The sequence below is a fragment of the Coregonus clupeaformis genome, chromosome 17 (genome assembly GCF_020615455.1).
Source record: "Coregonus clupeaformis isolate EN_2021a chromosome 17, ASM2061545v1, whole genome shotgun sequence".
Lineage (NCBI taxonomy): Eukaryota > Metazoa > Chordata > Actinopteri > Salmoniformes > Salmonidae > Coregonus > Coregonus clupeaformis.
The window spans coordinates 24128779-24155801 of record NC_059208.1 but is presented as its reverse complement, the minus strand read 5'-3'; the positions used below and the strand labels follow the sequence as shown (position 1 = coordinate 24155801).

General features: G+C 42.4%; 1 protein-coding gene across 10 annotated transcripts in view; it reads left to right on the top strand.

The window, feature by feature from the left end:
• The window catches only part of mef2d (myocyte enhancer factor 2d), a 65513-nt gene that overhangs the window by 1361 nt on the left and 37129 nt on the right, over nt 1-27023 (top strand). The window contains exon 1 of one of the 10 annotated variants that reach the window (XM_041852809.2): nt 17436-17690. The exons of the other annotated variants lie outside the window; for them this stretch is intronic. The gene's annotated coding sequence lies outside the window, so the exon portion shown is untranslated. Of the gene's footprint in view, nt 1-17435; nt 17691-27023 lie in introns of those variants that run through there. 10 annotated transcript variants of the gene reach the window in all.

Genomic DNA, 27023 nt, shown 5'->3' with positions numbered 1-27023 from the left:
GTGTTTCAGCTATGCACGCAGGTATAGTGCATGTCGTGATTCCCGTCAGGGTGTCACGTGGCAGAGACAGGGTCCTCAGGGACGCAGTCCAGATAGAGGTTCTCACCAGCCCTGGCAAGCCTCAGAGCAGTCAGAGACCGAGTAGGAGATTACAGGACAATGAGCTGTCTCCGTAATGACATGCCCCTGTGTTTCCCACTGAGGAGTACTTACAGGTAAGACAGGGAACACAATCAGAAACCAATAAGAAAAAATAGTAAATTACACCTTTCACCCTGATGAAAAGATAAAGGCTAATCTGTTTTCATCATTGAGACGGTATGGGTCAGGACCAGTGCCATGGACTGGGTATTCCAACCAATACAGAAGAACTCTGCTGTCTCTGACATTGTCAAGATGTCAGAGATAATGGGAGCTTTACACCCCTCCCCCTCACAGCTCCCAGTACCTTATCTATTCTCGTCTCTCTGGAAGACACTGGCCCTCATGAGTCTCCTGTGCTGGCCTCAATTTTGACATCATTAGAGGCTCCCGCCATCATTCCCACATGTGCCACAGGACACGGTAGGATGTCATGAAATAGTTGAAAGTGTTTGGGTATTGCAATTGGACTGAATGATTTGCACCCTCTTTCTTTCTCCCTTTCTTTCTCCACACACACACATACAAGTCCTAAATTGGCAGATTGAGTGTAAGTAGACTAGTGTACTTTCTCCTCATGCAGTAAAAGGAAAGGCTTTAGCATCATATCACTTTTAGACTCAGCAAAGTAATCGCTTTTTGTGTGCCTGAGAAGCGTGCCCGCAAGCAAGGGGGCATCCTACTAGCCTCTGCCAGAGAAGTCTCTTACTATTTAATAACGGGCAACTCAAAAATCTAACTTAAGTTATATTAAATGGGTAACCCTTTACATTAAGTTGGTCTTATACCTATGTAATAACGCTCCCGAGTGGCGCAGCGGTCTAACACTCTCTCGTCACCTGTTCGATTCCAGCTGTATCACACGGCCGTGATTGGGAGTCCCATAGGCGGCGCTTGGCCCCGTGCGCGTATGTAAATAAGAATTTGTTCTTACTGACTTGCCTTTATGTAAATTAAATTACAATAATTACACAAGTAAAAACAGCATGTTTATATGGCACCATCTGAATAGTCATGCCACATTGTGGCTCCAGTCAAAAAATAAGATTCCTCTTGTTAAATCAGTCTCCAAGGAATAACAATCATCCTCTCATCTTGCAGCAAACACAGAAGGTCAGCTATTGTGCTCTTCAGACATCTCACATGTGGCAGTCTGTATGAATAATGTCTGAATATTTGTTTATGTAAGTGTTTGAGTATGTGCCCATACAATTACTGTATTTTTATGTGTGTGAATGTGAATGTAAAATATTTGTTTTGGCGTAAGCATCTGTGTAGGGAGGGAATGAAAGAGACACAGAGAGAGTAAGGATATTTGAGAAGGGATAGAAGTGGGGGTCTAGCAATCTATGGATTAGACGAAAGAGTGAGTGGTCAGCATAGCCCTAAATCCTTAAGATGCCTGCTGGCCAGAACATTCTATTGGTCAAGGCCTTCTCTCCTCCAATTACAGTGTAATTTCAATTAAGCACTAATCTCTGGAACAATCAATGGTGTACTGGCCACTCCTTGCCTGACACAAATATTGATGTGATTTAATCACTGCTTAACCCTAGGCTGAAATAATGCCTGGACAGTTCAAGTTAAATGTCTGTCTGACCTCCCATGCACTGGCTTACAGCTGACCTCATGTTATCTCACTCTAGTGCGAAGGAAGACGTCTTATTTTCACTTCAGTCAGGTCAGATAAGTATAGCCTCTGCTTATTGTCACGCCAAAACCCCCAATTGTTCCACCTGTAACAAACCAACAGCTTTGTAAGGAATGAGAGCATTTTTGTTATATCAAGCATCACATACTGAGTGTGTGCTCTTGCCGTGTTCGTTTCATGGCCTCTTTTGTGTTATTTTATTCCAGGGCAGCTTTGCCCACTGCTTTTCCCACGCTGAGCGTGGAGAGCAGGAAGAACTACGCTGCACAGCACGGTCCTGCCTTCTGCCATTATGGCTGTGATTCAATCATCACAGGGCCTCACTTTACCCTAGCACACTGTAAGGGAAAGAAATGTCACCCTCGCTCTTCGCTTAATGGAGCCACAAGCCAAAGGTGCTTTTCATCATGGCAAAAACCAACAGCCGCTTAAAGTGGGAAGTATACTGGCAAGCTTTGCCTCTCCATCCCTTTCTTTCCATGTCATTTCAAAATGGCCTCCCCTCAATGCTTCATCCTGAAGTTGCAGCCAGAGGACCTCCACACAGGGGCAAAGACCTACAGAGGTGTAATGTGGGAAGCAGTCCTGGCAAGCTTTGCCTCCCAACCGTCCCTCTTTATCACCCTTTTACAACATTGCTTCCCTGGTCATAGCCAAGGGTTAAGGCCCAGTGAGCTCTGCTTCTCCTCGGCTATAGGGCAGAAAACACCTTACTTACCCAGGACTAATCTCTCCTCCAGCAAGCTCTTAATTGAGCCATCATCAGCAGCTGATTCAGGGGTTAAACATAAATTAAGGTAATGTGCAGAGAGTCATAGCGGAGAGAGTAAGGGCACCATTCCAGAGGGCAGGGGAGGTCAACTAGGCCCAAGGGTCCCTGAAGGAAAGAAGGGGATGGAGTGGGCCAGTGGAGGGGTTAGGATGCTGTGGGAGAGGTGGAGATCTGAAGTGCCCGATTAGGGATGAGTGGTTTGGACCATGGAGTGGAGCATGTTAATGGTGATAATGCTGGAGCCTGAGATTCTCTACCGATCAGTGGTAACTAGTGTTGCACGGTATACTGAAACTTCAGTAGTTTTTCGATAATCGAACATGAAAAATGGTTCAGTACTAGAATATTTGTTACTTTCGGTACTTCTGTCAAATGTGTCTCACGCCGTCTACTGATTGAGAGAGGATCAAGTCTGTCTATCAGCGCAGCCGATGTCCCCTTATAGCACGAGAGCACTGTGCCTGGTCCACTTACTCACTGCTAGCTTTAGACTGTCCTGAGGAACCACTGTTCTCACTGGTTGTCTGGGCTGCATCCCCACTCATGCTGCACAGACGTTAACACACCTGAATAATGCAACACGGCATGTAGAAATGTTGAAACTGTTCATTACTGTTTGCAAAACAATGTCCATTACAGGCTAGAACACTTTACAATGCAAGAAGATGATACCGATAGCTTCCAGTTTTGTAGGCTAACTTTCCTTGCTAGCTTACAGTTGAAGCTAACGTCAATTCACTTATCTAGTACCTTGTTTGTGATAATATGCAAACCATAACACAAAATAAGGCTGATTTCAAAGAAGATTTTCGCCAAAAACTTAATTCATTCACTTCGTGTCCCCCGCCTCACGTCTCTCCCAGTCAGTATCATCTTTGCTGGAGCCTTGAACTGACTGTGTGTGTGTGAATTACGTCAGGGTTCTTAATTACAGAGACAGCGCACACTTTTATAGAAGAAGAGATTGATCCTTCTATTCAAATGTTGTTGATCAGTTAGTGCTGGGATTCAGGGCTTAGATTAATTCTAATTTATGTTTTAGCGCGATATTTCAAATGCCTGTATCGCAAGAATCACATTTTTATTTGTATTTTTATTAGCGTTTGTCCGCTTGTTCTCATGTTGTCTTTTTGGCCTTGCCTCCTCTGCTCCTTCTGTGCTGTGTGCACCTTGCCATTTACACACATACCAAGCCCCTCCCCCTGCCACTCACAACAACAAAAATGAGAGATCACTTCTTCCTCTCTGACAAGCGGTTTCGACTCGCTATTTGAGGTTTGGTCCAACATAATTGGTCATATGGAGACCAAAATACATTGAGACATTATTTTACTGTAATAGAGGAGAAGTTAACCTTTCTAACGATACCATTTTTATGTCTCAACTCCTTGCATGCAGAGCAGACACTACTAAAATGGGAGTATCAATGAACATTGATTCTGGAAAATGTATGCTCAGTTTGTCGCGTGCGGCATTGCGGTACCATGTACTGCTAGCAGCATTTTAGCCAAAGACTGTTATACTAGCTGTCTAGTCTGTGTTTTATAAATGTGCAATAACCATAAAAAGCACAATTTATATAAGGAATTGGCAACTCATTCTGAGAAAGAAGGTCGGTCGCTTGATTTCAACATCTGAACAAAGTGGACAGGCTAGCATGCTGTCCAAACAGTTGGAGACGGACAGAAGGGTGTGTTCACAACAATTCAACTGTTCTACCTTGTTAGCTAGCAAATAGATCCAAGTTGGCTAAACTTGAAGTATAAAGATTAAATGGCTATTGCCAGGGACCTTACGATATGATTTTATCACGATACTTAGGTGGCGATACGATATGTACTGCGACTCATACTTTTATATTTATTGCGATTTAATACTGTGATTTTATTGCGATTCGATGTTCCAAACATATTGCACACCATATGTCTGTTGCAGAGGGACAAGAGAGAGCCATGAAAAAAAGTGCTGGAAACAAATAGCTTCTTATTTAAAAATAAGATGGAGAACGAGCTATGAACGGAAAATACTGGAGTTTTGGTGCAAGTACAGCCAACTAGCGCAAAAATAATATTGCTATATTGTCAAAACGATATGATATATTGTCAAATAATATCCCGATATGTAACTGTATCGATTTGTCTCCCTCCCATCACTAACTCACTAGCACCTGTGCTTGTGCTTGAGAGATTGTTTATGAGACCAGTGTTAATTTTCTATAATGCCTGCTACAAGAAGTTAGTCATTATTAGTGAATGTGCATTATGCATGGTTCTAGTTAAATCTAACAAAAAGGGCATTTTCATAGACAGACTTGAAAGCCAGATCAGTGATTATAAGTTCCAAATGGAAGGGGAACATATTGTTTTTCTTCTGTAGGCCAATGAAATCAGCCAAAACAAGCTCAATAATTCAATGTATACACACACTCCTCTTGAATATGATTCACCTGTATTGTGAATAGGCCTAGGCTACATCTTGATTTACCCAGTTTATCAATAGACTAGAGATTTACCATTCAAATAAATGATGACTATTATGTGGTAAGAAAAAACGAAGTAAAAAGTGCCATTCTGTGACTTTGGCTAATACACCTTCTTTTTTTGACATGGTATCGTTTTGGTATTGAGTATCGTGATTCTAAACCTGGTATCGAAGTCAGAATTCTGGTATCATGAGTGGTAACGGCCTGGTAGAGTTGAGGTCTGATGGAGTAGTGTCTTATTCTAATTACCAGAGGGTGGTTCTTGGCATACCCCCAATCTAAAGGTGAAGTAGAGAGGATTGACATATTCTCAACACGATTGTAGGTAGCCTATTTGAGGCTCCCATTTTGCATCTTTTACTACCCTTCAGATTTGATTCCCACCCACCTTTCTTGGTTATTTCGAATAAGCAGACGTGATTGAATGTTATGAAATCATCTGAATAGCAGTGAGAAACAGCTGAAATTCTTTCATTTTATTTAGAAATACTTGACAATTTTATTTGACTGAAATGGCTGCTTGCTCTCTAGGGGAGGTTCGAACACCTTCGACCTGAGCATGTAGAACTTCGCACTAGTTAATTGGGTACAAGGACGCAATGTATCAAATGGCTCCAACACACCAAAGAGTAATCTCATGAGCATTTGAATCTGTTACATCAGTTCTCATGATACTTGGGTGTGAACTGAATAACTATGAGGACTGACTGGTGTCACTCTGAAAAACTAGTTCCCTGAAACGAGGTGGTTGCTTTTGTGCGACCACCCGTGTCAGTTTACAGCAAAAATAGCAGCTGCTCGCATCTTGAAGGGGAAGTTAGGTTCCAAATCTCTGCTTGTTTGAATTCAACCATAGACTTAAAGCCATAAATGGTTTAGCGATTAGCATTCCATTGAACTGCCGGTCATCAAAGCATACCAATGATTTCCTATTAATTTAAGATATGCTGTAGCATTCATCAATACTCAGCATTCATCAATTCTCACCATAGTCTACCATAGCTAAAATAACATGTTTTTTTATGTATGTCTCAGCTCTAAATGGTCACTCTTGATCCTTATTGTGGTGACCGCATTAGTTAGCATGTTAACATCTCATGTCGATTAGATGGACTCCTAAAGATGAAGAGATCTTCCGTGGTTCTTGTAAGGACAGCTAAATTCACTGAAATGACCCATCTCAACAGGTCTTCAACAGTTGGTTTATCATCAGATACCATTGTCTTGTGATTGGTTTGCTCACTATGTTTCTATATGTATGTCAAGCATGCACCAGCTTATAGTTTACAGTGATCATTCCATGAGGATCTGTTACATAAACATATTGCTGAAGATTTTTAAAAAAAGAATGGTAAATCCTTACACCCAGTTGTTGCTTTTCTCTAAAAATACTCTGCTCAGAGCACTACATTTATCCAATCCGCCTCTAAAGACATTGCTTGAAATATACAGCTTTGGAGCATAACATTGAAATCTGGGTTGACCTCCTTTTGGCTAGTAGGTAGAAACAGATGAATAGATGAAAATGGTGAATGCACGTACCATGTATTTCTATCTGGGATTATGGAATCTGTAGGAGTATATTAAAACTCCCTCATTCCGTTTCATGACGGTGTCCATATCCTTTTGTTTTCATTCTTCTTCTCTTGCAGTCAGTTGTCTTGCCAGAGGCTTTATCCAGATTAAGTCTAATTTTCCATCCTCTTAATATACTCTTTGCGAATAGAAAGGGTAATCTTGCATAAAGCTAACCGAATGGGCTTTTTGGGGGTCTTTGGTGGGATCAAGGGGCAGTGGGATCAAGACATCACAACCTATGTAGGCTAAATGCAATTTAGCTGTACACATATGCAAGATTATCATTAACAAATGAGTCTGAGATGAGCAGTGATTCGGTACACAAAGTGTTACACTACACCACACTGGGGCCTGTGTGACCTTGACTGTGGTGTCAAAATTTAATTACATTTGTGTCCATTCAGTTCAACTCAGGCAAGCCTTTTTTACTGTCCATTTCCACATAAAAGATCTCAAAGAAACAAGGTAATGAGAACAGTATTTAGATAAACTATTGAGTCGAGCACAAATGGGGGAGCTTTTTAGAGGAACCAGAAAGAGGCCTTCTTCCCTCAATGCAGAGTAATTATGGTGATGGTCTTGTCCCCGTTCCTCACAGCGGCTCCCTAACAAACATGGCTCATAACTAACCTGAACCAGTGTGTTCAGGTAATGTTAGATTTAATGTAAGGGGAGAGGACGTTGGATCAGGATCAGCGACCACCAGTGAACTGTATTTAATCAGAGTATAGGATCAGGCCTTTGGGAAAACCAACCCGTGTTCTTTGGAAAATGCAGCTGAATCCATTGGACAATGTGAAAACTTAAAGTCTGTCATTGTTACAAGAGTTCAAAAGCGGCCAGGAGAGAGACGATAATAGAAGGGAAGAGCGAGAGAAGAGACTTCCACAGCCTTAGAGAAATATAATAATCCCAACTTTGAGACTGAAAGAGGAAAAAGAGCGAGTGAGACCGAGCTAGCTATGCCGCCGTGCTGTCGGGCTTACCGTGGTGTGAGAGCAGGGGCTGGCCATCACTTCGGCACAGCTGAAACAGCAAGCGCCAGGGCCAGGAGCTGAAACACTACACCTCCGCCTCTCACACTCCTCTCTCCTTCTTTTTCTCTCCCTCTTTCTCTTTGATCTCAAGTCCTGCCATTTCTTGCTCCTCATCTTTTCCAAACTCCCCTCCCGTCTTATTCCTCCCAAACCTGTCTTACACTTCTCAGGTCACTGACTTACGGTACATGCTGTAACGGTACTGTAAGTTGTGCCCTCAATTGAATGTTTATCACCCTTTCCTCACTGGGGAGTGGTAGAGTTTTATGGTTGTACAGATGTGGTACAGTAATGGGGCCATCTGCACAGGGTTCATTGTGTTAGGCGTGCGCTCCATGCGGGGTGTGTTGGGTTACGTTGGGAGGGAAGATGGCTGGCTTATTCCTCTTCTCTTGTGAAGCAGCCATTACCCAGAGCTGGGAATGGTTCCAGTGAGTCAGAGAGAGAGAGAGACAGAGAGAGAGGGAGGGAGTGTAAGAAATCCCCTCTCCACCCTTCCAAAGTGACACACTTCCCATTGTGTGTGAATGTATGCGTGTATGTGCATTTGTGCCTGTGAGTTTGTGTGTATTCATGCTTGAGTATTTGTATGCCTGATTTTGTATGTGATTGAGTGAGAGCACGTGCGTGTGTGAGTGAGTGAGTGAGTGAGTGAGTGAGTGAGTGAGAGTGTGAGTGTGTGAGTGAGTGAGCATGCTGGTCTGGAACAGATCCCCAGCATCAATCTGAGTAGCGCGGACAACAACTGGGAAGGGCAATCTGATGTTACCATGGAACAAGTGTTGAAATGGCAGACTACTGCGTGTTATAATTTTGGCCTCCCGAGTGGAGCAGCGGTCTAAGGCACTGCATCTCTGTGCTAGAGGCGTCACTACAGACCCTGGTTCGATTCCAGGCTGTATCACAATCCGTCTGTGATTGGGAGTCTCATAGGGCGGCGCACAATTGGCCCAGCGTCGTCCGGATTTGGCCGGGGTAGGCCGTCATTGTAAATAAGAATTTGTTCTTAACTGACTTGCCTAGTTAAATAAAAATACAAAAATAATACTCTTTGGACGACTGAAATACAGTCTATAACCAGGTTTTCATCCAACCTTTTTATGTGAGTAAAGTACGTGTCGAATAAAAATGTCATGACAGGTCTGATGGAAACAGCTAATTTGTTGGTAAACTTTCCAAATGTAGACCGAACTAAATACGCTAGACAATAATAAATAATAATAATATGCCATTTAGCAGACACTTTTATCCAAAGCGACTTACAGTCATGCGTGCATACATTTCTTTTTTTTTTTTTTTTGTGTATGGAAGGTGGGATCTGTTTGTGTATGTACAATTAAATATGCGTGAAATGGCGGTGGTAAGTCTGTGTGATCCTCCCACTACGACTCAGCAAAGCATGCAGTTTTATTAGTCTGCAGATGAAATAAATTATATGATGAACTTCACAGGGTGGTGAAAGTGCCCGGTGATGAGCTTGATGCTCCTTTCCAATAAATATCTAGGGTCTTATTCTGGTGACATGGTGATCGATGCTTGGCTGCCGTTTGTCCATAATAATCTCATCATGTAGGCTATACCCACACTGTATCTGCGAGCTGTTAGCTAAGGCGCACATGCCAATACCAGAGTGGGCACATTCGCTATGAAAATCTTTCGCCAGCTGGATAGAAACCTAGCTTATGACTCTCAACCTTTCCCCTATTCACCACAATGCAATCCCACAGGAAATCCATCCAGTTAGTTTGTTATGAGGAAAATGCAGTGACATTATAGATGGTGAGAAAAATACACTATTTTTAACCGATAGCCATTCCTCTCCATGTATTAGATAACATTTAATTTCATAGTGTTCGCTGACTGACTCGTCCTCACCTCTCTCTGTCTCTCTTTCTCTCTCTCCCAGGCCTCTTATGCTCTTCATCCCACACACACTCTCATATGTGCACACACAGAGACATATATCCACTGGGACACACACACACTCACTCTCTAACACTCACACTATGTGTTTACAAGTCAGCTTCCATGTGCGCTTTGGCCTCGACACCCCAAGTGAATCTTAACCACTCCTTCCTCTGGAGGAGTCTGGCTATTGTTTATATAATTTAAATGGTTATCACATTACAGCTAAAAGCCAACAGACTAATTTCCTTCAGAAAGAAAGAGAAATAGAGAGAAGGATGGAGAGGAAGAAAAATGGTGGTAGTAAATGAAAGAGATTCAGCAAGAATAGATAGAGAAATTGGAGAGAGATTGGAGGGTGAGAAGGTAAGTGACGAGTGAGAAGGTTTTCTGCTCCATTTTGCACACACAGCAAGAATACCTAAATCCTAAATTCTTTTTTTCACCCCATGGTTGGTTTTCCCATCCAATCCAAAGAAGTGCTGTGCTTTCAAATCCCCTCTCGTCTAGAGCTTTACCCCTTTACAAACTGTGTACTTGTCCTAAATATCAAGACAGCATTCCCTCACAATTCAACTTTCATAAGACTTTCAGTCAATCTGTCCCCCTAGTGATCACAGCTCCCTGTAAGAAGAGCACTTCAACCACTGGTAGTTCAACTGCAGCCCAAGGCCCCTTCAGCTGCTTTGACCTTCTACCGCTACCTGTAAAACTGACATCTTGCTGCAAGTCATTTTGGACAGTCTTTTCTTATAAGGCCACTGTTGTCCATTCTATTTTGAGTGTGAACTTCATGTGTGTGTCAGTCTAATATGCTCCTGAGAAGGTTAAGAACATATTGCTTGTATACCTGTAATTAATGTATTATTTAATAATTGAAAGCAAAAATGTAATACAAAATAGGGCATCATGTAACATTATGTCTACTGATTACATAAAAACATTGAAATTATTCAGGATTAAAACCATAGTCAATGATTTAGTTCCATTGTAATCTTGCTGTTTGGTAATACCACTCAGGACATTCGTAAGGGAAGCAGCAAAGGAGCTTACCGGGTTTGCTTGTACCATAGTTATAGTCGACACTAGAGTAGCATGTGTTGCTGCTCTCATACTGTACACAGTGCCCACACACTGAGCCGCATGGTCAAACCAAGCCTCTCCAACACATGCTGTCAGGTCATAAAGCTCTCTTTTAAAGGACCGGAGTATAGATGGGTTAGAGATGGCGAGGTCAACTGAGTTGGACATGTGGTTACTGGTAAAGCTGGGTTTTTCATGCAGGACAATTCCTGTGGAGTCACAACAGGTGTGGAATTGGAACTCTGTGTGCCTATCTGCGTGCGTGTCTGTCTGTGTGTGTGTGTGCAGCTCAGAGGAATTATGGAGCTGGGGACTAAGAGGAGAGGAAGGGGGGTTATAAAGGGTCCCCTCTGCCCCACCTGTAGCCTGTCAGCTGTTGTAAGCCTGTTAAAACGTCAGCTGTTTCTGAGGAGAAGTGTGTGTGTGTGTGTGTGTGTGTGTGTGTGCGTGTGTGTGTTAGTGAGATGGGGGATAAGGAAGGGAGGAGTGTGTGTGTGTGAGGCCTCCCCGCCCCACTGTGTACATCAAACGTCTCGTCGCCTGGGGTATTTGTTTGTGCACAACACAGCGCCTCATCTGCATTGTGCGCAATGACAGTTGGGCCATGTCGCGCCATGCTGAGCAGCTCATATAACCCCCAGTCTTATTTTCCCTTAGGATCAGCTGCCTCCATCTTAAATACCGAAGTAGTCATCTAGCACAGCTCTTGTGGTCCATACCAGTCCATGGTGCTCTGAAGGACAGACTTCTGGACCCAAGATGAAAAAAGTTTACTGAAAAAGCCCATTGGGCGTCTATTACCAGAATGCTAATAAAATGAGCACAAGCAATGGTGAATTTCCATGTAGGCTGCTAGCTAAATTTGCTAACGAGCGAAAACGAAAATTAACAAATTTGAAAAGACAGGCAAACCAGCTCATGAAGTTATAGATATATATGTAGGAGCTAACAAATGTCGTTTTTGGTGAGTTTGGACATTTACAAGCGAATGTGAACATGGACATTGTGCTAATTAACAAAGTTTTGATGCATGCTTGTCTGAAGGAAGAACAGTACTGGCTCTCCAGCAGCATGTCTACATGCTGTGTCTGTGTGGAGTCTGGAGTCACTAGGGCAACGGGCCTGCCTGCTCTGCTCTGAGAAGAGGGGGGAGGAGCAGACAGGCCGAGAATGGAGAGGAGAAAAAAACGCAAGGAAATCAAGATGGCAGTGGCAGATGTACAAATAACTCATCCAAAGGGCTTTGACTTCTCAAATACGGCAGAAAGCTAACACAATATGATGCCCCATCACCTTATTCATTCAGGTACTTACTTAGATAGCAAGTTAAAATTAGGGGTCGTGTTAACGCATAATTCTGCGTTTTTCACTCAGGAAAAAAAGATAAAACGCATAAATATCTTGCTGTGTTTTGTAAACGCAGATCTAAAATGTTTCTCATTGTAATTTCTGCTCTGCATCAGACAAATCCCAGACGGGCATTCTATCAGACAGTGCTCTGACTGATGTGGAGCTACTTTTCTCCATACTTTTCTCGGTGTAGCCAGCCAATTTCTATCCGGTAAAATGCAAGATTAACTTCAAGCAAAACATTACAAAATGTAGCTGGCTACATTATTTCTATGATAGGCCTAAACATTAGAAATATGATGGCCGTGCATTGTTTAAAAAAAAGAAAATACCTACCTTTTTCATTGTAAGCTCATTTACTTGTGTGGCTGCCAGCCAAATAGCGTTGCACTTCTGTTGTCATCTCATGAAAATGAAGCTATTTTCTGCTGAATGAGTTGCACAAATGTATTTTCTGTGAAGGAAAACTATAGTTGCACGCCCCTGATCACTCTATTGAAGCAAAAAAACAGACTGTCAATATAGAACGCGACCCCTGTCAATACACAGCTGGACTCGCCTGCTCCCGCTTTCTCCCGTTGTGCTATTTACAAACAAACGTGACTGGCTCAACTGTTCTGGGGAACTACGGTAAGCTTCATAATGTAAAATAATGTGACAGGTGAAATGAAGAACGTGATCTGCTTTATCTCCTAACGCATTGCACAAGTTGACTGTAGGTATTTACTTTTAAAAAAGCTACAAATATTAAAATGTATAGAAAAACTGAAAATAAATCGTTTGAACCGTATAGAAAAACCATCCCGTGGCTATTTCCAAATACCCCGGTATACCGCTCAAGCCTAATAGCCACCACCATAGATTAGAATGTGGGCTCGGTAGCCTTTCTTTTTTTCCTCAGTTCTTTTATTTATCCAGTGATCATGTATAATCTGAAGGCTGTAGTAGATTCATACAGATATTCAACATCAAGTATACTCAAATTGGATTTCAACATATGGTCAATTTAAGCCGACACCATGATTCTACAACTTACATTGATTCCATTATTTGTCTTTACAAAAGAATCAGAGACCACAGGCATTGGGTTTTATTGAAATGTCCTACTCTGTTCACAATCAAAACAACATCCCGAGGACGCTGTTGATAAACCTTTGCGTATAAACGTTATGTCCCGTTCTGTCTCAGCCTAGACTAAACGTCTTCCACCTCCCAGGTTGGTCAATCTGGTGTGTGGTAGTCTCCGAGTGTCGTGGCTGGCGACTGCCTCCGTGTGTGAAGGCAGGGGACCTTTGTGGTGGCAGCTGAGCGAGGCGCGGCTGAAGGGAACAGGTTACTGCGTCTGTTAGGACTCGTCTCGCTCCTCTTGACCTCTACCCTTTAGCTGTGACAGCTCCCAGAGCTGGGAGATACCACATTTCCCCTGATTAGGAGAATGAGGCAAGGCTCTCAGGGAGGGACACTAACAGAAATCCATGTTGTTGTTGTTGGACAGTAGTCTTGTTCAAAGAATTTGGGTCAAGTCCTTTGGTTGTCTCTCCAAGCACTGTGTTGATATTCATGAATGAGATCATATTAGTTACTAAATGTTAATGATGTTGTAAGGCTGTTTAGGGTAAAGTGGGTTGGATGTGTTGGCGTCTTTCTTTTGAGAATCCTCAAATATCTTAGTGGCAGCTGTTGCTGCCTAGGACTGAAAGTTGTGCTGAATGGTCAAACCCTGAAGTAATGTCTGTCAAGTCTCACATCAGACCTCAGATTAGAGCTTCAGGGGTTACTACTTTTACCCTGCAGATTATTCTCCTAAAATAATGCATTAGAGAACATTGTTTTCACATGTTATGGAAAGTTATTGTTGTTATGGTTGACACAATTGTAATATCAATTGTCACGAAATTAAAATGCTGTACTGCAGTTTCTTTGTAATTAGCTTTTTTTATGCAGTCCCTGAGAAGGAAGCAGATTTGCGTAATTAGGGTATTCATTGTCAAACACTTGAAAGCATATCATGTTTGTTCACAAACCTAATAGTCACTTACAAAGAGAGTAGCAAATGGGCTTGTATTGAACAAAGCATCCGTGAATTTTCTATTCTACTTTTAGAGCAGAGAGTTCCTTCTAAAGACACAACTTTCATGGTTCATTTTCTATTCCTTTATTTTATTTTAAAAGTGTACATTGTAAAGTTAGTCAAGATACCAGAATTTTGACTTTGATACTGATACCAGGTTTAGTATCACAATACTCGATACCATCACGATACTAAATACCAAAACGATACCAAAACAATACCATAGCAAAATAAACTATGCATATTAGCCAAGTCACAGAATGGCACTTGATTCAGACAGATAAACTCAGCTACTGCTCTGTTCAATTGTTGGGCATCTTTTGAGTTCAATATCATTACATTTGAAAATGTTTGTCTATTTTTTAGAGCCATATATGCATTAATTCAATCAGTTATACAATGATACAATCAATTTGACTTTGTTTTTACCAATCTAACTACAAAACAACAATGGTAATAAATATTTAAATGGTAAATCTCTATTGATAAAACTGGGTAAATCAAGATGTAGCGTAGGTCTTCACAATACAGGTGAATGCATATTATTCAATAAGAGTGTGTGCATGCATTGAGTTATTGAGCTTGTTTTAGCTGATTTCATAGGTCTACAGATGACAAACAATCCCTTCCATTTAGGACTTATTTTATTGGCAACTGCTAGGAGAACATTACTTTATTATACTGATCATCAACATTTGCATAGAAGAAGCAATCTCTTCTTTTGTAAAAGTGTGTGCTGCCTCTTTAAGAAATGTAATGAGGTCATATGCTGAGGCAGAATGTGGCTGTGTAATCTGACTTTGTGGCTATGGAATCTAGTGTAAACCAGACAGGAGGCAAGGGAGACAAAGAAGTGAATGAGTTTTTGGTGGCGAGGGAGACAAAGTGAATTAATAACATTTATGGTGACAATCAGCTTTGAAATCAGCATATTTTGCGTTATGGTTATCACAAACAAAGTACTAGCGTAGTGAATTCAGCTGTAGCCTAAACTAGCAAGGAAAGTTAACCTACAATTAAAGCTGGAAGCTACCGGTATGGTCTTGCATTGTAAAAGTATTCTAGCCTGTATGGACATTGTTTTGCGAACAGTAATGAACAGTTTCAACATTTCTACATGCTGTGTTGCATTATTCAAGTGTGTTAACTTCTGTGCAGCATGAGTGGGAAGCTAATGCAGCCCAGACATCTCTAGCAAGGAATGAGTAAGTGGTGCAAGTGTGCTCTGCTCTGCGGGCTGTAAAGCCCATAGCGCAAAGAGCAAAGTACCTGCTTTATTAAAGGGGCTGCGCTCAGTGCGCTGATAGACAGATTTTGACAGAAGTACCGCACGTAACAAAAATTCTAGTACCAAACCATTATATTTTTTGTATCTCAAAAGTACTGAAGTTTCGGTATGCTGTCAACGCTAGTGTAAGTAGTATCCACGTTCTCTGCCTGGGTAGACCCTGAAGGAAGTGAGTCAGGACTCCTAGGGTAAGCAGCTGTCCAGCACAGAGAGGTGTAAGAGCTCTATGGATGTTTATTTGCATGTCCTTTTCTAAAACAAAATGTCCCTTCCAGGAGGGTTGGGAATTGCAATCGTCCTCACGATACGATATTATCACGATACTTAGGTGCCGATACGATATGTATTCGGATTCTCACGATTCTATATGTATTGCTATTTGATACTGTGACTTTATTGAGATTAGATGTTCTAAACAAATTGCTCATCCTATGTCTGCTGCAGAGGGACAAAGAGAGCCATGAGAAAAGTTTTGATCAGTCATGGAAATAAGTGCTGAAAACAAATTGGCTCCCTGTTTAAAAAGAAGATTGAGAACAAGCTATGAATGAAAAATACTGGAGTTTTGGTGCAGGTACAGCCAATACAATATGTCGTCAAAAATAATATCCCGATATGTAACTGTCTATTTTTCCCCCATCACTGCCTTCCAGCATAATAATGTGACTTTGCCAATTTGGTATTGTGACTTTTTTCAGGGGAAAGATACAAAATAAAAGCCTTCGTTCCTTCATTCTCCATATTCTCCATACTGCAGCTCTACCACCACCATCCCTCTCCCTTCTAACTCTGCCACCACACATGGGCCAGCAGCACCACACAATCCTGGGCAGCGTTCACATTAGTCACCGGAAGAGAGGAGGCAGTCACATAGATCCCCTTATTAGGCTTTGGGCCAACACAATGTGTTCAACATGGAGAGCCCCAGGCTGCCTAGCTAGCATACATACGATAAGGGGGGAGGAAGGGAAAAACCTGAAGAGGGGCAGCGAGATAAGGCCATTACCAATCACTGGTGTTGTGGAAATAAATGTGTCCTCAAAATGTCTTGTGTTTAGGGCTGTTGTGCATTTTTCCCATCCATGTGCAGATTTCCTCTCCGATACTCGAAGGGAGCCATTTATTTTCCCTCCCTCAGATGTATCCATATAAGTTATTGCTTCGAGACGAGATTGCTCCTCGGAATTTCAACCCTTTGTTAACCCGTTGGGTTCTGGGCATAGACGTGCCTTTACCCATAAAGATATTTGCTGTGTTTTGTGGAACCTCAATGACACAACTGTTCAACAGACTCCTGGCCTCTCATTTCCCACACCCTCTCGACCCCCTCAGAGATTTGAAGGTCATGAAAGGGCACAGCCTGAGATTTACTCCTTGGGAAGCAGAGTCATTCTTGAAAACAGACACAAATGACAACTTGTACATATGGCATCACTTCTCAACTCTCATGTGTAGATTTCTCCAGTTTTCCAGCTTTTAATTGGGCATGATTGTGAGATTAGAGCTAATCAAGTCAGAGCCTTCAGTCGTACCGTTGAAAGGTTTGCCTTCTTGCATGACACAATAGCAATTCTAGAGGCAAAAAATGACTACATGCAACATGTGTAAAAGAAAAGATAGGTAGGTCAAAATACAATTTCAGAACATCTACAGAATTGGGAATGCATAGAATAGCACTAGTCTGGTGTGCCCAACATTTCAACAGCTGAGTATGTGTGTGGAGATGACAGGGGGTAGGGGAGAGTGGCTGTTGGAACTAAAAGGTGTGTAGGGGCAGCTGCCACTGCACTTACAGCAGCTTGTGAATCCGAAGGGAGAATGTACACACACGTGTACAGGCCAGGGAATAGAGGGGGGGTATAGAGGAGGGGTATAGAGGATCTGACAAACTACACAGCCTAACTGCATATTAGGGCAAAGGGTGACCTGTGAAGAGTATGATAGGGAGGGGGTTGACCAGGGAGGGAGGGGAGGGGATGGGGGGGGGGTGTCCAGGGGAGGGAGGGGAGGGGATGGGGGATGGGGGGGTTGACCAGGGGATGGAGGGGTGTGGTTGTCCAGAGGGAAGGCGAGCATGGGGATGGGGTCGCCAGTGTGAGGGGCACTGCTGCAGTTGTCATTTCTACCAGTCGTGTGCAGGACGGGACACACCACACTTTGTTTGGACCCGTCTAACTGGGAATATGCCTGAACTTTGACTTAGAATACTCTCGGTGCCACTGTAACTGAGAGTCTTTTGGATTCAATTTAGTGTGCTTTGCTGGTGCTTTTTAAAGAGTCTTTTTAAACTCGTGCCTCTGATTTTTGACTGCTGTCCACTGATCAGCCAAGGGTAAGGGCAACCAATATCGGCATTGCATTTTCATATAAGTTTGTTACTTCCTTACAACATGACTTGTGCATTGACTCGAATGTTGCTCCGGCTAAATGCCAAATGAATTTAAACAGAAAAATGTCACTCCTGAGCACTGTCGTAGCATGAAGCGTTACTATTTGTACTTTCCACTGAGGCCTCTCCTCTGGCTGAAGTTCTAATTAAAAAAAGGTTGTCTTGGTGGAATAATATTACTATACTGTTCAGCATATTCTTTAACAGAACAGCCAAAAGTTCATTGTAGTTGCTATATTTTTTGTTTTGCTTGTGTGGTTTAGTAATCAGTATAGGAAGCTAGTGATGGCACATCAGGACTTTACGAGGCAGATGTCAAAGAGTGTGAGGTGACTTACTGTGTGGCCTGTGCTTCACTGTCAACCACACAGTGGGGCCAACACTAATAACAGTTTCCATACTGGTGGTTTGGTAAAGCCTACTTTGTGAGTTCCCCATTTCTTCTACAGCAGCTCATGCGACTCAGTAGGCCTAAGTGACATTTGGTTTATTTAATAGCCAGTTTTCATCCAAGTGCCATCTACATACAGTAGTAGCCTAAGGGTATGCTTTTGCACTTTGATGGTTTTTAAATGTTAGCAATGTGCTAATATGCTATGAAATATGGCCTTACATCAGTGGCGATTTTAGCATGTAAATCTTGGTGGGGCAAAAATTTAAAAAAATGTGGGATGTATGCCAGCAAAGCCACCACTACACAACACAACACTAAACAACACATTAATTGCACTACAACGGTGACAAACGGTGCCCACAAACAGCAGTCCCAACATCTTACCACTGCTACACCTGGCTATCAGCTGAGCCTTGTCTAGCAGCGAAACAGTTCATTCAGCCTCATTTACTGCCTTTTAAAAAACATAGCTGATATGGCTGACTTGCTTAAACAAATGTGGTTTCTAATGACAATTGAGATGTACAAACTATGGCATAAGGGGACGACAAGCGGATAAGAGGCAATCCGTAATTTGGATTAAGACATTAATGAGCGAGCTAGGACTGACGTAGTCAATATAACTATTTGTTTAACACTTTTAAAATGCACAGCTACAGAATTCAGAACATCGGCCGTTCTTACAGTGTTCTTCCTGTATACCAAGTCAGAACTGTAGGATAAATAAAGGGGGCATATAAGCAGACAATGAAAGCTCTTACACTATTCGATGATTACATTTCTCTAAAACAGGTTATAGGCTACATGTGCACCACCAAGTCAGAACAGTACGCAAAATTAAGAGGGGGAAAATAGACCAAATTAGTATTACTTTCTTAGCTACAGTATACATATCTCCCTGGCATATTACATAATTTATGCAGCAGCATACAATACATTTTTGGACTCACCTTGTTGTGCTGTGCTCATTTGAACAGGAAGGTGGCGCGGCGGTCCTTCGTGGGCAGATTTTGTCATCAAAGTCTGGCATTCTCTGGATTTATGGTGCTTTCAAGACAACTGGGAACTCTGGAAAAAAACAAGGTTGAATCATGATGACGTCATTGATCTTCAGGTCGTAGCTCTAGAAGGAGGCCCGAGTTCCGGATTTACAATTCTGAGTTGGATGACCGCTCAAAACTTATTTCCCCAGTCGGAGCTTGTTTTTTCCCGAGTTCACAAGTTGTCTTGAACTCACTTTCGCAGTCCGGGTTAACAGTTGTTTTGAGCGCGCCACAAATCATGCTTCATTGACAGCATGGCCAATGTTGAATGTTTCTCATTTTAAACTTGGAAAATAGACCCTTAATCCCAGATTTGGGCCCACACAGCCACTCCACTGAGTAGCAGGCTAGTGATTGCTTTGCAATGCTTGCAGTTAGCCACTGATTCCTTCCAAACCACTCATTGTTGAATTTGCGATTTCATTTTCCATTTTCCATTTACATTTTAGTCATTTAGCAGACGCTCTTATCCAGAGCAACTTACAGTTAGTGAGTGCGTACATTTTTTCATACTGGCCCCCCGTGGGAAACAAACCCACAACCCTGGCGTTGCAAGCGCCATGCTCTACCAACTGAGCTACACGGGGCCTAATGTTTATGTCCAATGGCCGATGAGCACCCATACGTTTTATCTATAATTTATCTTCATTATTTCTCTTCATATGACAAGGATTCAAAAATATTTGCCAGTAGATTGTTGACTTGATTCATGATAATGACTGCTAGCTAAGATTTTGAAAGTATGATGTTGACATGATCAGTCCAATCAAAGCTACTGTAGATAGAACGTGATTTTGACGTCATTTTATCTGTGGCCAATGACCTTGAGCCTTCTTGGATGGGCACTTTTAATGTAACTCTATGGCAGCACCCAAGGGGCTTGAATTTTTCGAGCTCTACCCTTAGACTTGGTGGTGACTACTGTCCCAACGAGTGACAGAACACTGAGCTAATCACGGCGCAACTAGAGAACATTAACCAACACCCTACACTCTGTATTTTCCGCTGGCTGCCCCACCACCACAGAAACCACTGAGCTAGGCTGAAACACCTGTATTTTGGAGCTGCCTTACTCAAGAAAGCAAAAAAGAGACCATGTTTGTATGCGGCTTTATTATATATATTTTTACATTGTTTGCCAACTGATATGTGACACGTATTAATGGCAAAATAACATGCAAAACAGGCTCTGCCCCACCTGCCCTGAATGACGGGTCGCGACTGCCTTACATAATCGTTTATTTTTGTCTGTTCTTTCGTGAGAAAGATAACTCTTTCAAGCTATTGATCTGTGAAGTAAAGTTAGTTAACTCCAATTTTCCACGTTTCCATTGCAATTGGCTGCTCACTGAGAGTCTGTGCTTTCAATAGGGGTTTGAGACACTAACTGAAAAGGTGTTGAGTTTTTCAAGACATGTCAATTCTACTTCCTTTAATTATATTCATTTAGCACGCTAAACAAAGTCACTGATCATACACTTTTGAGCAAAAGGCCCTGCTAATGATCATGCAGCCTCAATAAATGTTCCTCAGATGAATAACAGAATGATGAGAACTCTTGTGAGAGCCACTGCAGGTGCATAGGGGATGTGCAGGATACAATGTAAGTACATTGAACTCTTCAAATGAGGTTAGTGAAAGAACCTTGGTTGTCTAACCAAAAATGTATAATTATTACACATGTTGGGTAAATACATTGCAATCTCCTTCTATACATTGAGTTGTGCTAAACACAGGTAATCTCCTGAAAACAAAACCACAATGTTTGAAGGAATAGAAGTGTCATTTTTCTCTTAATGCGCTGCTGAGTATTTACGGTCTCATTGCCATATTTATGCCATAGAAACATGGTACGGTTCTATGTACATTAGCTTTTATTCACTAATGACTTGTAAAAGCAGGAAAACTGTTTCAAATTCGACATAACGCTGAACCAAGACATTCCAACACCCACTCACCTGTAGTCTTAAAAATAAACAAACGTGATACTATTTAGTGATAGATGGCTATACTTAGGTGCCAGTCAACTATCTTGATCTTGTCTTTCTAGCTCTTTTTTGAGGCCTCATTGACAAAAGCATGCTCGACTGGTGACAACCAACGCATGCACACACAGACCTGCGCACACACACCGTCTCCCCGAATGTCACATTGATGTCATCAGTGTTTTGTCTGGAGGGTGTTTTTCTCTAACAGACCTTCAGCGCTGGTTGGCCCTCATCTGATGCGAGGTGAAAGGGAACGTTTGGGGGGAGGGGCACCCATTGGGTTTCTCCAACCGAAAGAAAGATGATGAATTGAGTATTCCCATTACAGACATACTGGGGGAAGAACCTGTGGAAAGCAGCAAAGGATACTTACTCTACCGAGGCACCTTTTCTTTTTGTTCTGGCATGGCCTCAGGAGCGTTCCAGGTGAATGGGAGCAGTTGCCAACTCCCAGGGGTGGGTGGGTGGGTGGGTGTGGTCCTGTTTGTGCTTGAGTCTGTGATGTCACCTGACAGGTCAAACCACATCGCCACACTAATGACACGTTGACAGAGACAAGCCACTGTCAACAACAAACCTGACTACACCAGTCTTGTGGCCCTCTTTGTGCATATGAATGTGTGTGTTTGTGTACAGTTAAGTGAGAGTGCCTTCTGCGACATAGACTTGTGTTTGTGTATGAGTTTGTGATTTCGTTGTATGTGTGGTGGCGGTAATTTCCGTGACAGTTGGGTGCTTTGAGGTTGTGCGCCTGTGTTTGTGTATCGTGTGTGTGTGTGTTGTTGGGGTAGACTGCAGTATTGACAAGACTGGCAGCGGGGGCGTGATTCACGAGCCGAGGAGCGCAGATCTCTTTACCGCCCATCCCAACCCTGTCCAACCTCCTCCAATCTTCCCACCCCCTTCTAGAAGTGCTGCTCTTGCACTGCAGCTACCCCCTCACCAAATCCCTCCCTACGATTGGTGAAGAGGAGGACGAGGAGGGGGGTGGGATCATATTCCCCTGCCAATGTTGGCAGCATAGACACAGGCACAAGCCCAGTCACAAGCCAAACAGCAGACCCAGGTCCAGCTCCCCTCCTTCCTTCCTCTCCTCAAAATAATCCAAGCCCACCACCATACATTTCTCCACCATATCACTCACACAGATTCACCTTCACACTGAATACTTCGGTAATAAGCCACAATGCACACCCGTCTGACTAAAACAAACGGTCAGTCAACAGGCAGTGCGAGCGGAGCGGAATGGCTGTCCCGGAACATGAGGCAACAGCTGGTGCTGGGAGTACAGCCCAAGGTCCCACTGGGCAGGATGAGAGAGAGATCAGTAGCCCAGGTACTGCCTGTATTTGCGGATATGTCTGCCCCAATGAAGGGCTAACTAATCAGACTCCTGCCCCTCTGTTGAGGTGGCCTCCATGCCTCAGGTGTGGATTGCAATGATTATACCCAATACTGTGGTGGCACTCTGGTTTGATTGGATTCAATTCAATTCTGAGTAGCAATTTCATTTGTATGGAGCAGCCAGACTGTCATCCATCATCTAATATTTTATCGTTCATACAGGGAGAAGGGATTATACCTTTACCCTAGCTAGGGTGACCATGGTGATACTGAATATAAGTATTGATTTGCCTGGACTACAAACTGAGAGAGAGATCTGTCTTGTTGATAGCCTCCCCAGAGCCCGTAGCCCCCATGCAGCCGGAGAGGGGAGATTCTGTCTGCTCCCAATGAAACCTGAGGCCTCAGCAGAGCCGTAGGAGACTCCCCTGATATTGGTGATGTCTGCCAACAAGGCAGCGTAAGCATATACACAGCGAAGCTTGTAACTGCTCTCAATAAACAGATCTGGATACATAAAACAAAACGAAACCCACTCTGTGTCCATTAATTAGCTGCCAATGAGAGGCAACTTACATTTAAATGGTTCATTCTCTCATGATATGGGTGTAAGTAACAGTTTCCTAACTATAGTGTAGCAGTGTTTGTTATGAGCAGACTGTGGTCAGTCCTGGCAGGCTCTGGTGCTGAGTGGGAAAGGTGATGGATTTCTCAGCAGTGCTCTGGCCTGACTCCAGCAGCCCCTACCACTGACTGTTATCTCTGTGGGTGCTCTGATCCAACTTACAAAGAGATGGACATACACACACACACGCACACACGCTCGCAAATATACATAATTGACAGCTTGACACATGTATAGCCGAATACACTGACAGGCTGACACACAGTCATACATACACGTATATATGCATTGACAGAAGGACATACACACATGCACAAAACCTCTCCAACACAAATCTCTCTGCCCATATGCCCTGCTGCTGTGGCATGCAATTGTCGTTAGTGCTATATGTCATGACTCAGTCGTGACCCCTGTGCCTCTGCACTGTAGGCTATGACACATGCAGCAGGGTGGATAAGGTGGTGGCAACTCTGTGCAACACTGTGGCTCCTACTGTGTTGCACCACCTTGTAGCCAATGGCTCTGCTCCCTCATAGGCTGAACAGGAAGTGGTCGTCTGAAATGGTTGAAAGAACAGCAACAGATGTTCTGAACTTGCACACAAATGATGCACCAATGTGTATCCGTTATTTTATGGATTATAAAAGTGCCTTACATTTCTGACCTTACATGCAAAGATCTTCCCCATGTAGTGTAGCTGTTGATATTTTACTATCTTCAGTATACTATCTTCATCAACAATACAGATACAAATTGCTTATCTTTTAGGGGGTTCCTCTGGGCTCAATGCAAAGACCACTGCAGAATAGCTTTTATCAGTGTTAATCTGTTCCTTGTCTAAAGTGTCTCACACACTCTCCCTAGTTCAGTCAGTCAGTAGACACTCTCCAGGCCCTCTGCCTTCAATGTGAGAGCAGAGATTCTGCCTGACATCACACATGGGAGGCTGACTCCCGCAGCATGAAGGGTAAAAGGTTGAGGCTTGAACACCCCAGGCAGATAAAGCAGCCTTTTCATGTGTGACCTCCCTGCAGCCCAAAACAAATCCCACTGACCGCTGCCTTTGAACTGTAGACCAATGTTACTATGGCAGGAGCCTCTACTATCTGAGTGTATAACATAAAACTCAAAAGTGTTTTCTGTTTTAGTTTGAGTATTTTCAGTATAAACCTGTCTCTTCTACAGTCTTTGGCAAATATAACAACCCCCTCCAGAGTTTCTCCTGTTTGCTTGTATATAATGGGCATTTCCATCTAAAAGGACCCATGAGCACACACATGTGAAGTTCATAGGAGCATGTCAAATTGGGTGTCAAATGAACGGTAAGAGTTTTAGAAATGAAGGCATATATAAATTTCTCAACCATTTTATAAGCAAAAGCTTTCATTTCTGGTCAAACAGATAGAAAAAGGGGTCTTGGACAACATCGACCAGAAAAATTATTGAAAGGTATTAGATGTACATCAAAACACTAATGTTGAAGTAAAGACCCCTGCCAACTAATATCAACACTTACAGTGCCTTCAGAAAGTATTCACACCCCTTGACTTTTTCCAAATTTTGTTGTGTTACAGCCTGAATTTTAAATGGATTTAATTGAGATTTTGTGTCACTGGCCTACACACAATACCCTATGATGTCAAAGTGGAATTATGTTTTTAGAAATGTTATGGCATGCCTAAATAAGTTCAGGAGTAAATATTTGCTTAACAAGTCACATAATAAGTTGCGTGGACTCTGTGTGCAATAATAGTGTTTAAGAATATTTTTTATCATTTTTTAAAACATGATTACCCCACACATACAATTATCTGTAAGGTCCCTCAGTCGAGCAGTGAATTTCAAACACAGATTCAACCACAAAGACCAGGGAGGTTTTCCAATGCCCCACAAAGAAGGGCACCTATTGGTAGGTGAAAAATAAGAAAAGCAGACATTGAATATTCCCTTTGAGCATGGTGAAGTTATTAATTACACTTTGGATGGGGTATCAATACACCTAGTCACTACAAAGATACAGGCGTCCTTCCTAACTCGGTTGCCGGAGAGGAAGGAAACCACTCAGGGATTTCACCATGAGGCAAATGGTGACTTTAAAACAGTTACAGAGTTGAATGGCTGTGATAGGAGAAAACTGAGGATGGATCAACAACATTGTAGTTACTCCAAAATACTAACCTAAATGACAGAATAAAACATATTCCTAAACATGCATCCTGATTGCAATTAGGCACTAAAGTAAAACTACAAAAAATGTGGCAAAGAAATGAACTTTATGTCCTGCATACAAAGCGTTATGTTTGGGGCAAATCCAACACAACAAATCAGTACCACTCTTCATACGTTCAAGCATAGTGTTGGCTGCATCATGTTATGGGTATAATTGTCATCGACAAGGACCATGGAGTCTTTTATGATAAAAATAAACGGTATAGAGCTAAGCACAGGCAAAATCCTAGAGGAAAACCTGGTTCAGTCTGCTTCCCCTAGACAAATTCACCTTTCAGCAGGACAATAGCCTAAAACACAAGGCCAAATATACACTGGAATTGCTTACCAAGACGACATTGAATGTTCCTGAGTGGCCTAGTTACAGTTTTGGCTTAAATCGGCTTGGAAATCTATGGCAAGACTTGAAATACTTTCTGAAGGCACTGTATATTTAGTTTTGGATAAATTATTTGCCTTCTGTAACTTTTTTAAGAAACATTGCCTTGTGCCTAGGGCTGTGGCGTTCATGAAATCTCGTCAGCCGGTGATTGTCAAGCAAATAATTGTCGGTCTCACGGTAATTGACCGTTAATTAACATAAACACATTTAGCATCTCCAGGCTTCCACACAAGCCACTGATGCAGTCCTTTGGAACATCTACATTTAAAAAAGTCTAATAAATCCATGTAATATAGCCTACACCTTCACAATAAATCTGTTATTTATTTCAGACAGGTCTAAAGAAGCATGATATGAAGAGAATGTAGTCTATTTCAGAAGAACAGAATAGTATACTCTGAGTTGTCCTTATGTTAGGTCCTAACCTGGCTATGCCAAATGGCTGTGGGCTACACTAGTTCATTTAGCAGACAAGATTTACTTAGAATTCCTTGGCATTATTTCGTAGTATGAAGAATACAATTGAACAAAGCTGAATAAAATAGAAAGGATATTTTCTCCAAACGATTTGAGGGAGTGCGCACTTGCGGCTATTCTGTGTTGCATGCTTAACAAAGAAATAGGTATTCCTATATGCTTAATTTAGAGTTATTAATGTAACTTTTAGTTGTTCTACAAACGTTGGGCTATATGTTTTGATTTTGAATACACTGTAAGGCTGCATGATGCGACTCTAATGATGATTTGAAAAAAGTTGCTTGAAAGGCTTGAGCTATGCTTTGTTTTTTGCACAAACTGTGCACACATCAGTCACTCATTCACAATTTGACAAGCACTTGATAATGCCTAGAATTTCATGGCGGCATCCCCTTTGTGTGGCTGTAATGCACCCAAAAATAATCCATGCCTTTTGCGGCCAGTGGCTGTTGTGCCCTTCTCCCTGAGTGCTGTGCGCTCCATCACGTGATCAGGTCTTTCTCACAGGCTACAAGTGAAGACCGACACATCGGGGACGGAACTGCGCGCGTCCTTATCCAATTCCGAGGTGCATATTGAAGATATTGGAAGAACTGTGCACATTTACTTTTCATCAGTCAACAAGATGAGTAGGCCTAACGAACGGCAAAAGCACTAGCCTATGTCAATCTACTATTCCCCATAGTACAAAGGTTTACCTATTCTGTGCGAGAAATAAATATTCCAAACATAGTCTGGGACAGTTGTGGGATGCGATAGATCCCAAATTAATACAACCACTAGCATCAAAAAAA